A 15181-nucleotide genomic window follows, 5' to 3' on the forward strand; every position below is an offset into this window, starting at 1 on the left:
GTTGCTGAAGTGCTTAATTTGTTAAACTGTACATGTCCTTTTTAATATATAACATATGGATGGGTAGGTGGCCCAAGGACAATTCCATCGTGCACCACTTTTCATAATGGGCTTTGCCAAGAGTGTGTGTATTTGACAGTCAGTGTACTGTATGTTACTATATTTTACTGTGGCGTTGTGTTCTTTTGTATCTTGCAATGATATCCATCACCAGCTTTTCATCCAGGCATATAGACCCCATTTCCTGCAGCTTCTCAGCATATACAGACTAGTATAATCAAATTATATAATCATATAATTATTCGATTTGAGTAGGCTGTAATTCTGCCTTGAACCCCGAGGAATCAATCTCATTGAGATTTTAGATGCTTGTTTTTGATAGTGTTTTCAATGTCTCTGATCTGTTTTTCTTTATAGTTATATTCCTCAATCAATCAAATCAATCTCATTTGGATTCTTGTATTTTAATGGTTCCATTTGTCATTTTTTATTATTTATAGTGATATACTGTAATCAATCTAATTTGGATTATTTGATTGATATAGAATAAACTATTAAAATACATCAATCAATCATTTACCTGGCTTCCACTATTACTACACCCTCCATTGACTTGTGCTGGCCTCAGGCCTCTGATCTATTTCTTTATTAAGGAACACATTCTATTGCATCATATAGTTTATATTAAACTGTCATCCTGTCTGCCACTGCAGTGCCACTCTATTTCTTAGGTGTGATACATTCATTTGTAAACTGCATGTGTTTGTGCCGCTGATCTTGTCACTTAGTGTAGCCAGTTGGCCAATATGAGTAAAAACTGAAAATAATATTGTGAGCTGGTCCAAATTGACTGGAAATGATGATAAAATAATGTTATTGAGGTTAATAATACTGCAGGAACAAAAGCAGGCCCAAATGACATGATTTCAGCTGTTTTTATCCAATTTTATGGAAATCCAGATCCAAAATACAACGATGAGTTAGAATCAAAAACGGGTCCACGCACATCACTAATATGCAGATATACAGTACAGATATGTCCACACTAATGTATCCTCAAATCTCGCCATGTACAGTAGCTCCATTTGGCTCACCACAGTTAATGCGTTTAAGCCACGCCAAGCGTTCCGCCACTTAGTTTTGTACCGAATTTGCATCGTATCTGCATCTCTAATGTGACAAAAGAACAGATGTGTCCTTCTCCATTGTTGCCGCTGATGCAGCTAACATTGGCACGCATCGCGGCATGCGATTTGCTGCGCATGTTACACCACAATGCAGGAGCATTCGCACCATGCAATCCTATGCAGTGCCCGTGCCCTCTAGTGGGCATTTTTTGCTGCATGTGTGCTGCAATTTGCCGCAGCGGCGGCAAGGATACAAGAGGACAGATCTGTACAATGCACGGGTACCCTGTACACTGGCACTGGAATTATATGCTGGTGCTGTGCACAACTGAGATGCTAACCGGAGGTAAAAGACAAAAAAAAACCAAGGAGGGCCAATACGGGTGAGCGGCGACTCGCATCCCGCCCCGCTGCGTTGTGCTTAATATGCAACTTTATACCAACTCCATTGTGGCAAACATACTAATCCTAAGTGCCCAGGACGGGATGCAGTTATAATACCAACGTGCGGCATCCCAGCTGAAGAATGCCGGTGGCTAGAAGACCGGCGCCGGAATACCGACAGGAGGTGACAGCCAGGATGCTGAACGTGAGTATAGCGGGCTGGTAAAGACTTAGCCACTGGGTGTTAGGCTAGGGGAGGGGGAGGTTAGGGTTAGGTACCCCCTGGGATGGGTTAGGCACCACTGGTGGGGGGTTAGGTTTAGGCAGTAAGGGGGGAGGGATAGGTTTACGCACTTAAGGGGAGGGTTAGCATGCGGGTGGGGAGGCTTAGGGTTAGGCTACAAAAAGGAAGCGTTAGGAGGGGATGGGGGAGTGTATACTTACCCGATCTCTGGGCCTGATTCAGAGCCGGACGCTATTTGCGGACGGTTGTTCTGAAAAAGGGGCCGGATATTTAAATAGAGCGCTTGCTCTTTGCGGTCTGTTGACGCCTCTATGTCTGAACAAGCGAACGAAACATGCGCTCGCTATTTTGTAAAGACGCCCCCTGGCCGCTCGCATCATACGTCATCTCCGCTATTTATTAGATTAATCGAGAACATCGAACGGCGTATGAACTGCTCGCTATTCTTGTGGTAGCATTTTCCTACCGCAATCATGCGAGCAGTTCAGACTAAAAGACAACCAAGTGACGTGGTCGATGACGCTGCTTTGTTAATTATGCACTCCCATTAAACGCCAATTTTGACCGTTTGGCACGCCTGCGTTCGGATCTCCACTCCCCCATTTTCAAGCACCTTCACCTGTTACCACCCACAAACGCCTCATTCTGTCACTCAAATTAGCAAGCACTCGCTATTTTGCGAGCACACGATTTCCGACCGCACTGACTGGTTCGCGCATGCACATTATGACCCATACGCATGCGCAGATGTGTGAACATCGCTCGGAGCGGCTCTGAATCAGGCCCTCTGTCGGGATACCAACCATCCGGATGCCGCTATCGGAATTCTGACCGGAGGCATCCCGACAAGCCGGCATTATATACCCATTCCCCTAGGACACTACTTTGGATGTAGCTACAATGCCACACAGATGTTAAATGAAGAAATAGATGTGAAAGCTGAATAATCTCTTCCCGTAACGGAGCGTCTAAAACACTGCAAGCGACTTGCGCCATATGGAAAAAAACGGATTGGTGAACGAGGACCCAGGATGAGCAGAAAGCCCCCCGATAGCACAGAAAATGTAGATGAGGCTCCTGTCTGGTGCAGGGGGTGTATGGTGGGAAATGCACCTCTGAACTAAATAACCATAATGCAACATACAGTATCAACCATGGGTATATATTATCATTTAATCATCGGTGGCTATATTACATATTAGCCAGTGCCAGCATTGGTCACATTATAAATATTTCCCTGTGTGTTATTGCTTTTAATAAATACATAGGAGATACCAGGCAAAGTCTGTGACACATTTTGAGCATTTGTTCACTTACAGAGTACTAACTAAGAAAGCAATTTGTACAAAAACATGGCCGGCAAGTTAACAACGTAGCTTTCTAGTTTTGTGAACGCCGCCAGTGACTGGACAGTATAAAGAAAGTGCACAACTATTCTTTAGTCTGGGAAACAGAGCAGACGCTTGTGTGCCTTGGTCAACCGTTGAATCCTTTGCTTCTGGAAATTCCTGGTGCCCGAGAGATCTTTATTCTCCTTCAGGAGATCGACGTACTGGTCTCTCTCCTGCAGAATCTGCAGCATCTCTCTCTGCAGCCTTTTCCCATGTTCTTGCAAAATATAAAACTGGATGATCATGGGGACCTGATTGCAGAGGCGGTCCGCTGCTCCCTGTAAGGCAAATACAACACTTGTGATGGATGACAGCCAACTACAATTCACAATGGGCTATGCAGACCTGTGCCTATGGCAGGGATGGGGAACCTCCTCCCCGGGGGCTGTATAAGGCCCCCAGAGTCATTTGGTCTGGCCCTCGGAGCTTTTTTCTGTTAGCCTCATCTGACTAGCAGGGAGCCTAGAATGGAACCCTGCAGCCAGAATCTATGCAGCAGTGCTGCCTGGAGCGTCCTTAGGAGTCTTCAGATGGTCACACCGCTGCCCTTACAGCTCCCAGGAGTATCCACAGGATGCTCCAGGCATTGCTATAATCACCGGCGATTGTGGCCCCGCCCCCATGTAACGTCACATGGAGGGGGTGTGGCCTGCACCGGGCCCGCAAATTTTTTTATATAGATATCAAAATGGCCCTCAGCAGAAAAAAGGTTCAGCACCCCTGGCCTACGGGCTGCTGGGGAAAAAGAGAGAATGTATTTTGCTGACTCTTCAAACTTCTTACTTCACCTTTCCAAATAACTAACTACTCCTTTATATTTATGTTTGTGATGTATGTTCCAGTGAGCGGCTCTGTCTTGGTGTCCAGGCATGTTAGTGGCCATAAGTAGGCAGAGCTATTTATTAAATCAACATACATTGGCTACAGTGTATTGGCCCCTGCTCATGGTGCCTATTATATCATGAGGTCATCAGTGAGGCTTTGTATTCTCCCTTGATTGTCCTCTTGGACCAGCGATGTAGACAAAAATTACTCCACATTATGTCACCCAGAGGGACGTGCACATGCAGCAGAAAATGTTTTACGAAGGGCCACACAGCTCCTGTTGGCTGCCATCTTTGTCTGTCTCTGTCATGTCTAATGCTCTGTATGTGATGGGAGAGGTTATTACCTCCTTGCAGTGGCGGGCTGGGCCGGGGGGGCAGGGTGCCATGTGCCCCCCGGGCCGCAGCGTCATACGGGCCGCGGGCAGTCTGTGTCACTGTGACACACTGTCACTGTCACACAGACTGCACCGCGCGTGTAGCGCTGACCGGACGGAGTTCGGTCAGCGCTACACAAGTGACAAACACACAGCCGCCGGCTCCGGCAGCTGTGTGTTTGTTTTGATCAGCAGCCAATGAGAGTCTGTCAGACTCTCATTAGCTGCTGCTGCACCCACTGCAGGAGCCGCTCCATCTTCCGGCTCCTGCAGTGGGCAATGGAAGAGGCGTCATGACGTCATATGACATCTCTCCCATAATGCAGAGCGGCCCGGCCCGGGAAGGACAGACGGAGTAGCGGATAGCGACGGCGGGAGCGGGGATTCAGGTAAGTGTTTTTTTTTTTTTTTACTACGTGTGTCTACTGGGGGGGAGGCTGGCATTACAAGGGGGAGACCACTACTGGGGGCACCACAAGGGGGGAACCAATACTGGAGGCACTGCAAGGGGGGGACTACTACTAATGGGGGCAATACAAGGGGGGGACTACTACTACTGGGGGCACTACAAGGGGGGGGGACTACTGGTGGCACTACAAAGGGGAAACCACTACTGGACTGGGGGCACTACAAGAGGGAGGGTCTACTACTGGGGGCACTACAAGAGGGAGACCTCTACTGGGGGTACTACAAGGGGGAGATCACTACTGGGGGCACTACAGGGGGGAGGGCACTACAAGGGGGGACCACTACTGGGGATTATGGGGGCACTTCAAGGGGGGGACTACAACTGGGGGCACTTCAAGGGGGGGACTACAACTGGGGGCACTACAAGGGGGGGACTACTATTAGAAGGGGGGACTACTACTACTAGGGGCACTACAAGGGGAGGGGACAACTACTAGGTGCACTGCATAGGGGGGATCACTACTGGGGGCCTGCATAAGGGGGTCCTCTCCTGGGGCACAGGGGGGCACTGCATATGGGCACCACGACGGGGCTGTTCCTAATCTTTATTTTTACTTTACATTAATCCCATCTGGACCCGCCTCCTCCCTGGAACACTTGAGGGGTGGGGGGGGCGCCGTAGCACGCACTTTCTTCGGGCACCCTGGCTACACGCTACCCCTCTGCCAGGGCCGCCTGCATGCATTTGCCCCCCAGGCTAAAAGTTGCCAGCCAGCCCCTGTCTCCTTGCCTATAATACTCTGCTTTGTGCCCACGTGCATGTTACTATGTTTGCTGGCTTCACGTATGACATATCTGCATGACTCCGTCAGGTTCTACAGCAGTGATATCAAGCTCGGGCCATCCAGTTGCAGTGGAACTACACATCCCAGCACGCCATGCCAAAGTTTTAGCATGCCCTAAGAGCAAAACTGTGGCAGTGCATGCTGGGACATGTAGTTCCACTGCAGCTGGATGGCCCGAGTTTGAGACCACTGTTCTACAGAATCTGTGGTGCCGTACAATTAAATGATAATGATACTATCAAGAAATAATGAGGCTGAAATGAGCAGTGTTTTATAAGGAAAACAAGGAAGAGGTGAGATTAATGAATGTTCTGCTGAATAAGTGGCTGCAGGGTGGACTTTGAAGTCACATTTTCAACACAGTACAGATTTTGTGGGACAGTGAATCCACTGTCCCACAAAATTGCTTTTTCCTCTGCCAGTTCCCAAAAACCAGGATGTAGGAGCGCTCTAATGTACTGTACGGGCTACTCTAGCTGGACAATAGAAAAATTCTGTAGGGCAATGCTTGTTGTCCCAAAAATCTGAAAAATATTCTCAATATTGTAGGCCTCTGTGATAGAGCAATATGTCATTTTAGTTTAAGCTGACCACATATGCTGTGAGCTGGGACTAGTTGGCCAACTGGAAAGGCTCAACCAATGGTGGTGGTGATGAGCCTCACGGGAAACCACAAGTGTGATTACCACACAAGCACATGTTGATCTCCGTCACGGACTGACTACATTTTTAGAGTTATCCAAATTAATGCCACATGTACAGCTATTTCAGACCATTTTGGTCTAAATTAGCCAAACAAATGGATGAATTCACCTGATTCATGTTCGTCAATGGTAGTTGTTGAATTTGAAATAAACGCTTTATAAACTGGCAACATCCCAACTTATCCCCCATGAACTGTTCCGAAACTTACTTTAAAATAAGCTTCTAGATGATGCGTCATCTCTTTGATAGAGCACTGATCAGCATAGGCTTTATAGGGTGTGTTGCTGGGCATTTTAGCTTGGACAGCAACTAAATCAATCCTGTAAGATTTGTCTTGAGCGTAGACCATCTTCTCCATGAAAAACTGGATTGTGATCTGATTGTCCGCAGAGGTTTCTTGTATTTGTCTCATTTTTTCAATTTTATCCTGGGAGAAAGAAAAATACACGTTTCTTCAGACTCATGGGGTCTGGTACGGAGCTTCCCTCATTGTGTGCATGAAAATAAAGGTGTATTGTTGTCTGTCGCTAAAAATTACATCCATACGCTAATAATAAAACTTTATAACCAGAACCCAGATGATCACCTATCACAGGTGCCTTAACCTCAAAGCCTGATATGCTTACCGATACGTGGGTTCCGCCAGGATTTATTACAGATATATGTTATATACAGTAGGTAAGGTTAAACATTACACTAAACTGGGCCTATTAAATTATACCTCAATGTACTAGGCAACTGGACACTAAGGGGCATATTTACCAAAGTGCAAGGTTTTTTTATACTAAGCAGAGTTGTTGGCAATAGCAACCAATCAGATTCTACTTATCATTTATCTAGGACCTTCTAGAAGATAATAGATGGAATCTGATTGGTTGCTATGGGCAACATCTCCACTTCTAAAATCCCGCACTTTAGTAAATATACAAGAGTAATGTAAACTCAGATAAAAAAAATGCACACATGTAATACAGCATACAATGTAATACAAATATTGAATAACAATCACGGCAGAAATATACTATTTAGGCAACCCATGCAAGGAATATAGGCCCATCCATTGTATGATGGAACACCAAACAGGAGCCTACGGCAAGCAATTCAGGAGCAGCAGTGGAAATAATAAATGATTTCCAGGTTCACCACAACAATGTAAATAATACATGGTTCTTATCTAAAACTGAAGAATAATCAATGTCGAACAATCCAAAATCAAGGAATATAGACAGGCAGATTTAAAAAAAAAAAAAACAATCCAAGGGTCAGGGCAGGCAGTGAACAAATTCATCACAAAATAAGCAATATATTGAACTTAAATTCAGGAGCGCAGGTAGTCAATGCTGCAACAGGAACTATCACCAGCAGAAAGCCTAAGCCCTTCCGGCCCTTCTAAACACAGGACATAAATAAAACACACCCAATCATTCGACCCTGTAGCTGAAAATAATTTTGTAAGAAGATGGGCGCATGTCGCCCCCGTTTTCTTGAGAGTGCCGAGGTCAGGATCTGCGTCGGAATATGCAGATTTCCAGGCCTCAGTTAAACAGATAAGACGGCCATTCTGAGTTGCTTTGGCTTTCTCAGATGGCCGATGGATGCGATGGTGATTCAATGCTTTAATCTTGGGATGTAGCAATCGGTTTACCAATGTTGTCAGGAGGTGTCTTTTCTCCTCAGATGCTGCATCTGCAAAACACTGCTGCTTCCCAAGTGCGTCCATCTCTGAATCATGCCAGATCAAATTTTTGTGTATTTCACTAAATACATGGACCCGCCATCTTCCGACTGAGTTACTTCAACCACTCCGCCCTCTTCTGGACTCACCACCCCACCCATCACATCACCACTATCTTCCATCCCTGCCCCCTCCAGTCCTTGCCTCTCTTCACTGCCCCCTCACTCCCATCCCTGCCCCTTCCAGTCCTTGCCTCCCTCCCCCTCCTTTCACTGCCCCCTCACTCCGATCCCTGCCCCCTCCAGTCCTTGCCTCTCTTCACTGCCCTCTCACTCCCATCCCTTCCCTCTCTAGTCCTTGCCTCCCTCCCCCTCCCTTCACTGCCCCCTCACTCCCATCCCTGCCCCTCCAGTCCTTGCCTCCCTTCCCCTCCCTTCACTGCCCCCTCACTCCCATCCCTACCCCCTCCAGTCCTTGCCTCCCTCCCCCTCCCTTCACTGCCCACTCACTCCCATCCCTGCCCCCTCCAGTCCTTCCCTCCCTCCACCTCCCTTCACTGCCCCCTCACTCCTATCCCTGCCCCCCTCCAGTCCTTGCCTCCCATCCCCTCCCTTCACTGCCCCCCTCACTCCCATCCCTGCCCCCTCCAGTCCTTGCCTCCCATCCCCTCCCTTCACTGCCCCCTCACTCCCATCCCTGCCCCCTCCAGTCCTTGCCTCCCTCCCCCTCCATTCACTGCCCCCTCACTCCCATCCCTGCCCCCTCCAGTCCTTGCCTCCCTTCACTGCCCCCTCACCCCCATCCCTGCCCCCTCCAGTCCTTGCCTCCCTCCCCCTCCCTTCACTGCCCCCTCACTCCCATCCCTGCCCCCTCCAGTCCTTGCCTCCCTCCCCCTCCATTCACTGCGCCCTCACACCCATCCCTGCCCCCTCCAGTCCTTGCCTCCCTTCCCCTCCCTTCACTGCCCCCTCACTCCCATCCCTACCCCCTCCAGTCCTTGCCTCCCTCCCCCTCCCTTCACTGCCCTCTCACTCCCATCCCTGCCCCCTCCAGTCCTTGCCTCCCTCCCCCTCTCTTCACTGCCCCCTCACTCCCATCCCTGCCACCTCCAGTCCTTGCCTCCCTCCCCCTCCCTTCACTGCCCTTTCACTCCCATCCCTGCCCCCTCCAGTCCTTGCCTCCCTCCCCCTCCCTTCACTGCCCCCTCACTCCTATCCCTGCCCCCTCCAGTCCTTGCCTCCCTTCACTGCCCCCTCACTCCCATCCCTGCCCCCTCCAGTCCTTGCCTCCCTCACCCTCCATTCACTGCCCCCTCACTCCCATCCCTGCCCCCTCCAGTCCTTGACTCCCTCCCCCTCCCTTCACTGCCCCCTCACTCCCATCCCTGCCCCCTCCAGTCCTTGCCTCCCTCCCCCTCCCTTCACTGCCCCCTCACATACATGGACCCACCATCTTCCGACTGAGTTACTTCAACCACTCCGCCCTCTTCCAGACTCACCACCCCACCCATCACATCACCGCTATCTTCCATCCCTGCCCCCTCCAGTCCTTGCCTCTCTTCACTGCCCTCTCTCTCACTCCCATCCCTGCCCCCTCCAGTCCTTGCCTCCATCCCCCTCCATTCACAACCCCCTCACTCCCATCCCTGCCCCTCCAGTCCTTGCCTCTCTTCACTGCCCTTTCACTCCCATCCCTTCCCTCTCTAGTCCTTGCCTCCCTCCCCCTCCCTTCACTGCCCTCTCACTCCCATCACTTCTTTCCCCCCTCCCTTCACTGCCCCCTCACTCCCATCCCTTCCCTCTCCAGTCCTTGCCTCCCTCCCCCTCCCTTCACTGCCCCCTCACTCCCATCCCTGCCCCCTCCAGTCCTTGCCTCCCTTCCCCTCCCTTCACTGCCCTCTCACTCCCATCCCTGCCCCCTCCAGTCCTTGCCTCCCTCCCCCTCTCTTCACCACCCCCTCACTCCCATCCCTGCCCCCTCCAGTCCTTGCCTCCCTCCCCCTCCCTTCACTGCCCTCTCACTACCATCACTACCCCCTCCAGTCCTTGCCTCCCTCCCCCTCCCTTCACTGCCCCCTCACTCCCATCCCTGCCCCCTCCAGTCCTTGCCTCCCTCCCCCTCCCTTCACTGCCCTCTCACTAACATCCCTACCCCCTCCAGTCCTTGCCTCCCTCCCCCTCCCTTCACTGCCCCCTCACTCCCATCCCTGCCCCCTCCAGTCCTTGCCTCCCTCCCCCTCCCTTCACTGCCCCCTCACTCCCATCCCTGCCCCCTCCAGTCCTTGCCTCCCTCCCCCTCCCTTCACTGCCCTCTCACTCCCATCCCTGCCCCCTCCAGTCCTTGTCTCCCTCCCCCTCTCTTCACTGCCCCCTCACTCCCATCCCTGCCCCCTCCAGTCCTTGCCTCCCTCCCCCTTCCCCTCCCTTCACTGCTCCCTCACTCCCATCCCTGCCCCCTCCAGTCCTTGCCTCCCTCCCCCTCCCTTCACTGCCCTCTCACTCCCATCCCTGCCCGCTCCAGTCCTTGCCTCCCTCCCCCTCCCTTCACTGCCCCCTCACTCCTATCCCTGCCCCCTCCAGTCCTTGCCTCCCATCCCCTCCCTTCACTGCCCCCTCACTTCCATCCCTGCCCCTCCAGTCCTTGCCTCCCTCCCCCTCCATTCACTGCCCCCTCACTCCCATCCCTGCCCCCTCCAATCCTTCCCTCCCTCCCCCTCCATTCACTGCCCCCTCACTCCCATCCCTCCCCCCTCCAGTCCTTGCCTCCCATCCCCTCCCTTCACTGCCCCTCACTCCCATCCCTGCCCCCTCCAGTCCTTGCCTCCCTCCCCCTCCATTCACTGCCCCCTCACTCCCATCCCTGCCCCCTCCAGTCCTTGCCTCCCTCCCCCTCCCATCCCTGCCCCCTCCAGTCCTTTCCTCCCTACCCCTCCCTACACTGCCCCCTAACTCGCATCCCTGCCCCATCTAGTCCTTGCCTCCCTCCCCCTCCCTTCACTGCCCCCTCACTCCCATCCCTGCCCTCTCCAGTCCTTGCCTCCCTCCCCCTCCATTCACTGCCCCCTCACTCCCATCCCTCCCCCCTCCAGTCCTTGCCTCCCATCCCCTCCCTTCACTGCCCCCTCACTCCCATCCCTGCCCCCTCCAGTCCTTGCCTCCCTCCCCCTCCATTCACTGCCCCCTCACTCCCATCCCTGCCCCCTCCAGTCCTTGCCTCCCTCCCCCTCCCATCCCTGCCCCCTCCAGTCCTTTCCTCCCTACCCCTCCCTACACTGCCCCCTAACTCGCATCCCTGCCCCATCTAGTCCTTGCCTCCCTCCCCCTCCCTTCACTGCCCCCTCACTCCCATCCCTGCCCTCTCCAGTCCTTGCCTCCCTCCCCCTCCCTTCACTGCCCCCTCACTCCCATCCCTGCCCCCTCCAGTCCTTGCCTCCCTCCCCCTCCCTTCACTGCCCCCTCACTCCCATCCCTGCCCCCTCCAGTCCTTGCCTCCCTCCCCCTCCCTTCACTGCTCTCTCACTCCCATCCCTGCCCCCTCCAGTCCTTGCCTCCCTCCCCCTCCCTTCACTGCCCTCTCACTCCCATCCCTGCTCCCTCCAGTCCTTGCCTCCCTCCCCCTCCCTTCTCTGTCCCTCACTCCCATCCCTCCCCCCTCCAGTCCTTGCCTCCCTCCCTCTCCCTCAGTGCTCTCTCACTCCCATCCCTGCCCCCTCCAGTCCTTGCCTCCCTCCCCCTCCCTTCATTGCCCCCTCACTCCCATCCCTGCCCCCTCCAGTCCTTGCCTCCCTCCCCCTCCCTTCACTGCCCCCTCACTCCCATCCCTGCCCCTCCAGTCCTTGCCTCCCTCCCCCTCCCTTCACTGCCCCCTCACTCCCAACCCTGCCCCCTCCAGTCCTTGCCTTCCTTCCCCTCCCTTCACTCCCATCCCTGCCCCCTCCAGTCCTTGCCTCCTTCCCCCTCCCTTCACTGCCCCTCTCACTCCTATCACTGCCCCCTCCCATCCCGTTTTACCTTTCCCCTATTGCCGGTCCTCTAATGTGCACAGCACACACAGTGTTAGCTGTTGTGCGCGCCGTGCATGTTAGCCGCGATTAGGTCATCATGCAAAACCTGATGACCCAAGTGTCATTAGGCTATGATTTTATTCAGCCCGGTGAGCCCCCTGTGATATACTGTATATGTACAGTATTTCTCATCATCATATGCATGTAATATACCAGTGGGTATGGTAACACTAGAATCAATGACGCTATAAAACACTGATGAAAAACTAATTTCCAAACAAATCTATACAAAAACGCTTTAATTTAGATATCTTTATGTGTCTTTATGGGAGCACTCATAGAACAAAATGGTATCAGAATAACAGTACTCACCTTTGTAACTTTACAAAACTTCCGAAAGTTCTTAAAATGTGATCCTGCGATGTCGCTGAAAGTGTCTCGTACAATATCTATGAACAAAAACAGAAACCCCTAAAACAAATAGAAATACACTATTCTTACCAGGGTACAATAAGATCAACCATATTTGGTACCATTTTGCACATAACTCTGCCCCACTGCAGGGCCATCTTAACGTATAGGTACATTGGGCAGCTGCCCAGGGCCCCATGATTTTAGGGGCCCTCGAGCAGACGGCATCTACAAGAAGTATACACCAGCTCACTTTAGTAAATCTACCCCTAAGGGTTATATTTGCTTTTGTGGAGGTTTTCTGGCATGCCTTTTTTTTCCTTTTTTTTAAAATAATAAAAACAAATTTCTTTTTTATACTTAACATGTTACACTATAGCAGGGAGACACTTATAGGCAGGGCCGGCTCCAGGGGTCGGAGCACCCTGTGCCGGCCCCCTCCAGAGCGCCCTATCTTCGCGCAAAAATGGGGGCGTGGCCTAAGTACCATAGGCCACGCCCCCTATGTGCCGTTATTAGTAGGCGTGTCCGCCCCCAAATAACGTCAGGCTGGGGGGAGCCTCACTAGCTGGGCTTCCCCCAGCCCTCTCTCGTCACTGAATGGATGCCGCGCGCATGCACGCAACATCCATTCAGAGTCTCCGGGGTCCGGCACCGCCGCACAGCTGCGGCGGTGGGGGTCCCCAACCTCCCGATTTAACCACCCGTGGGATGTTGGGGAGGGGTGTGCCCTCTATGGGTGGCGCCCCTGTGCGACCGCTCAGGTCGAACACCCCTAGAGCCGGCCCTGCTTATAGTGTGGGGTCCCCCAGATATAATGTTAAACAGCTCTAGACTGGTTAGCCCGGGGTTGGAATCTCTGGGGAAGAGGGGAACCTACCAAAAAAAATTGACCCCAATATTATTATTATTATATAGCGCAGCATAGTCTGTTGTACTTTACAAATGGAAATAACATGAATAGAACCAAACTGGGTAGTAACAGACAGACATAAAGGTAAGAGGGCCCTGCTCGCATGCTTACAATCTATAAGGAAATAGGCATTGATACACAAGGGTAGGTGCTATATATTGCAAATTGGTCCAGCCCGATTGCAGAGGTTATTGGTGAGCTGTATGGTCCAGTCACACAGGAAAGTGACCTAGGGTCAGGAGGATGTGAGACTGAAGAAAGAGAATATATGTGAGATTATGTGCAGACTGTAAGAAGGGATGTAACTAGATAGGTAAGCTATGAAGGTTATGTGGCAATAGCAAAAGACCACCAGGGGTACCCCAAGCCATATATATATATACCCTGCTATAGTCTCACCAGCCTAGAACTGGTTTGAGAAGAATAACTTGAACCCCATGAAACCCCCTCCTATTTTGCAATCACAGCCTAGGCTATCACTTTGGAAAGGACCCCATCCTGTTTTTTTAATTTCTAACATTGCTTTTTTAATTTTTGAACATTATACAGATCCCACTGATCTGTGCAGGCTCCTACAACAAATCCATTTTGCGATAACTTGGTGGCAGACTCTCAGCGATTTTGCAGTGGGATAAGGGTTTATTAACCAATGGGAATAGATGGAGGTTTCTGTTTATAAATTCAAACCGACCTATACTGAATGCTGTATTTTGATTTTAGAACCGGTGGTAATTGTGCGGCGCATCCCCTAAAAAACAGATTAGTAAATTTAGCCCACGGTCTGAGACAGGAAGTCTGGCCGCCAGCGAGTGTTAGTGACTTAGTTACGTTTCTTTGACCAGACATTTTTTTATTTCTAAATTTAAGAAAGTCGGTTACTTAATACAACGTAACAAAACATTTCTTAAACGGTTAATTACTGTTTTAGCCAATAGGCAAAACAAATAAATAACCTATACCAGTATTAAGCTGTCCTACTTAATGCATCCGAATACTTGAAGAAGTTTGAGGATAGATAAGCACGCTGTTTGATATGTAATTTTGTTAGGTAAGTTAAGGGTTAAAAACTGGAGGGGGGGTTGCGGTTAGTATTCGTCACTTGAGGAGTATAAGCCTATGGTAGGATTTAGGGGAGGGCTTAGAGGTCCCATATAAATAGCCTGGTGAAGGGAACCATCTTCCTCTTTCCAGTTTTATTTCAACCCCACCCACCCGTGTAAGATGGTTTGTGTAACTTTTTCTGTTGTTGGATTGTGCGTTTGTCTGTGTTTGCTTCCAACAGGTTGAGGTGCAGCCTGGCGGGGAGCAGTGCCTATGGGCGGCCTATTATTAGCGCAGGAGTGCCTGTGGTAGCATTCTTCCTTTGAGAGCGGCCAGTATGTCACCGCCTAAATGGGGGACACGGTCATTGTTCCAAGGGAGGGACCAATGCTGTGCCAATTAGGGGAGGATGGTACTGCCCCAGGTCAGTCTGTGCAGGACAGGGATCTGCCTCTATTATTAGTATTGGTATCCATCGGGCTGTGGCCTCGGAGCACTGCTTTCTTCTTGCCACCTATTCTAAAATTTCAATTTGATCAATAAATTCTGGCTGTGACCTCTTTTAATTCCATATACATGTGTCAGTGTGTTTATTCCTAGGTTTAGGATTAAGTTACGTTAACAAAAGGGAATAATAAAACAAATGGGTGACTTATTACTATAGCAATGCTGTTGAAATACTGTATATAGCTGGAATGCCACATCTCTGCAAATGGCCTGTTCCAAATCCTGTTAGCAAGCTAATGTGCAGAGCCATATTCAGGCAGCAAGAATAATGCGCAGAGCCATATTCAGGCAGTGAGGCTAATGTGCAGAGCCATATTCAGGCAGCG

General features: G+C 50.9%; 1 pseudogene; it reads right to left on the reverse strand.

The window, feature by feature from the left end:
• Nucleotides 1-3193: 3193 nt before the first annotated feature.
• The window catches only part of LOC148442581 (interferon-induced GTP-binding protein Mx1-like), a 40432-nt pseudogene continuing 28444 nt past the window's right edge, over nt 3194-15181 (reverse strand).

Source organism: Taudactylus pleione, unplaced genomic scaffold, assembly GCF_031769625.1.
Source record: "Taudactylus pleione unplaced genomic scaffold, aTauple2 ptg001445l, whole genome shotgun sequence".
NCBI classification, from domain to species: domain Eukaryota; kingdom Metazoa; phylum Chordata; class Amphibia; order Anura; family Myobatrachidae; genus Taudactylus; species Taudactylus pleione.